At 38.3% G+C, this 3,312-nt stretch overlaps 1 long non-coding RNA gene across 2 annotated transcripts; it reads left to right on the forward strand.

The window, feature by feature from the left end:
* Window positions 1-375: 375 nt before the first annotated feature.
* LOC131655722 (uncharacterized) lies at window positions 376-2,917 on the forward strand. 2 transcript variants are annotated; one of them, XR_009299859.1, is made up of 3 exons: window positions 376-743; window positions 1,916-2,049; window positions 2,289-2,917. It is a non-coding gene; the product is annotated as an uncharacterized LOC131655722 (long non-coding RNA). The 2 variants fall into 2 exon arrangements; XR_009299860.1 differs by lacking the exon at window positions 376-743 and adding an exon at window positions 750-1,312.
* The last annotated feature ends 395 nt before the right edge of the window (window positions 2,918-3,312 follow it).

Consider the following 3,312-nt stretch of genomic DNA (forward strand, 5'->3'; position numbering starts at 1 on the left):
AGTAGAAAAATTAAGTAAAAAAGAATCTAAAATCTACCAAATTAATGGAGTCAGGGGAGTGCTAAACTGAAAATAGAGTGTATGGAAAGCATAGGGCACAGGGCCCATGGTTGTGTTCTAGGCAGCATTTTTGTAACCATCAACATTCAGCCAAAAAGGTATACGGGCCTAGGAGAGGTGCAACAACAGTAATGGCCCAATAGATGTTTTTTTTGTACAGATTTTCGAGTCATAAAAGAGATGATAGCTTGGGCCACATGGGGGTGTGATTAGCAGTTCGGTGGCAGGCCCAAGCATTGATCCATCAGATTTTGTAATTACAGATTTTTATTCAGAAAAAAAAGAAATTAAACTTAATAAAATAATGAAAAGGGATTAGGGTTTAGCTATGTGACCGTTCGTGTTCTCACACCCTCCCTCACCGGAGCGATTTCCGGCGGTGTCTCCACCGCCATCGCCTCCTTGTTCCGCCCTCTCCTAAAAAAAGACTTAGCCTAAAATTCCTATCCGAATTCACAGCCTTCCTCATTTCGTGCAAAACCTTCTCACGCTCATGGATCCGAGAACAAAATTAAGTTCTACAAGAAGTTAGAGGAAAGAGGAACCTGAATCGATAACTCGAAGATGATGATGCTCGGCTTCAGATAACTAGATGTGATGTAATAATCTTCTGAAGATGCGGAATGCGCGAAGACGACGAAGTGCGCGAAGTAAACGCGAGGGTAAAGAAGATGATGATTCAGGTACTCCCGTTTTTTGCTCTTCGAATTACTTCTACTTCATCTTGCTTCTTCTTCTTCTGTTTTCAAATTCTATGCTCTGCGATGATGATGATGATGATGATGCGTAGACTGTGATGAAGTGCTGACAAATGGTGATGGAGCAAAGGTTTAGCACTAGCTTATTGAAGTTCTAATGGTGAACTTCAATAGCTCTGGGAACGTGTGTATGGTGAGGTTGGTGATGAATTGCAGAGAGTGTGAGGATAAGGAAAAGATGATGAATGAGTTGTAGAACAGAAGGAGAAAATGAAGATTTGGTGGAGATTGAAGTGTGGTGGAGTGATGCGTGAATCTGAAAGTTGTAGAGAGAGTTGAAGGGAGAAGATGATGAAGATGGTGATTGTATAAGAAATGGCGTGAGAAAAAAATGAACTTGAAGTAATGATTCTGTTATATAGAGTTTGAAGGGGAGAAAGTTAGTTAGAGAGGAGAGATGTGAGCCATTGGATTGGTGAAGTTTGTTAGAGATGAAGAAGTCTGAGCTGTTGGATTGAGAGATTCTGTTATGAAACTGAGGGTTGAGATTAAAGGTTAGAGAGTTAGTTATGGATTAGTCACAACTCTGTTATGCAGTTAGTTATTAGGTTTGTTAGTTATATGTTCTGATTTGATGGTTGAAAGTTGGTTAGGACAGTTATGAGTACTTAGTTACAAAATTCTGTTATGGGTTTTTTTTTTTCTGTTATAGGTTTGTTAGGAGTGAAGTTTGTTATATTAGTTATAAGGTGCAAATATGTTAGTTCTCATTTTCGTTTTGACAGTTATAGGTGGTTAAGAATGGTTGAAAAAGTTTGTTACAAAAAACTGAAGGTTAGTTAGGTTGTTGGTAACTGTTAGTGAGACTATTTTTTCTGTTAAGTGCAGGGCTGCTGAAGGATTTCTTTAGGTTTGGTTTATGAATGGTATGTTTGGACTTTTCCTATGGTTTAAAATTGGCTGAAACTGAATGGAACTGATGACATGCTAACTGTTTTTGTTTGGCTAAATTAGTAGATGAACTGATGCCTGATATATGTATGCCTTTGGTTTTATTTGTAATGTGTATGTGTGGTTTGAAACTGATGTGGATTGTATTGGTTTGTGATGATTTTATTTGGCTGTATGCATGCTTATGTTGGTGTGATTTGTGGCAGGTTTTTTGGATGCTACTTAAAAGAAGCTTGAACATGCTAGTGATGAGGTTTATGGCATGGAGCTGAAAGTGTAATGAACGTAGCACGGTTGTGGATCACCCTTAATATGGCAGCTCGTTGGCAAGGCATCATAGGTCTGATTTGAAGTTTTATTTTTCCATCGTATTGCTTCCGATTTCTGTTCATGAGTGTATGTATTCGAACTAAGCCTGCTGCAGCCTTGAAGTACCATACGGTTACAAACTATGACGATGTTGTGCAGTGTCATGAGTATATTTTGAACTGTAGGCCTGCTTCTGTTTTTTTATGTGTGGGCATGGTAATTAGCTTGGTTAAAAGGGCTGCTTTGATTTGGTTCTTTTCTGTTATGCAGCAGGTGATCGAATTGACTGTGCAGCATTGTTTGGAACCGATTTAGGCATTTGAAGATGGATGGCTGCTTGAATTTCTGAACTTGGTCTTTTTCTCTTTATGTTATGGATAAGTTTTGTAACCGTCAGCTTGATATTGTATTTGGATGATGGACCCACTGCAGGCTGTTTTTGTAAGTTTAATATGGTCATTTTAATGTGTACATGTATGTCTTATGCAGGGGAGGATGTAGTGAATAGTGCCGGGCTGCAACTGAATATGTAGCAGCAGGGTGATTCAATCATGATGGAAGCAACCCTTTTATAGGTGATGAACTCTTGGAGATTGGAAGGAGATAAGTCTAGAAGGGACAAAGCAGATGGTGAACATGTACAGCGTGTAATGAGAAACTGTATTGAATGTTTTGTAATGGGGATTGGACTTTGATGTAATATGATTGCTGTACGTATCTTTTTGTAGTTTTAAGTAACTTTGTATGTATTTTAATGAAGTGTAATGTCAAGTGTATAGAAGTACAATGCAGTTGGTCTTTGCAGTGAGAATTGAAACGGCGTGTGATGGCCTTCACTAAGTGATGTAATTGAATCCGTTCTTGCAAATACAATGAAATTTGATAATGGGATTCGTGTAGTTTGACTTTTGGTATCCTTTAATGAATTTTCCCATGCTTGAATTCATAGCCATGAATATGTGGATGTTAGGCATAACTTTGGTTTAAAAGGCGACCTTTCGAAATTGACTTTGACCAAAGTTAAAGAGCTTGATTGTGCGGTGCCTTAAACCAGCACTTGTAATTCATCTCACATCTCCCTTTGAACTATTATACGCAACCATGGTTTGTGCTTCGGATTTTAAGTAACAGATGACTCACTTGAATGATGAAAGACGGCTCCTCATGTGATGAGTAAGACTTAAACGTTGAGAATAAGGGATTCTTGATGACCATATAACCAAAACTTTGAGGATTCATCTGATAACCATAATCACATTCACACAAATCATAATCCACGACCGCTGAGAATTTA

Source organism: Vicia villosa, linkage group LG3 (assembly GCF_029867415.1).
Source record: "Vicia villosa cultivar HV-30 ecotype Madison, WI linkage group LG3, Vvil1.0, whole genome shotgun sequence".
Taxonomy (NCBI): Eukaryota; Viridiplantae; Streptophyta; class Magnoliopsida; order Fabales; family Fabaceae; genus Vicia; species Vicia villosa.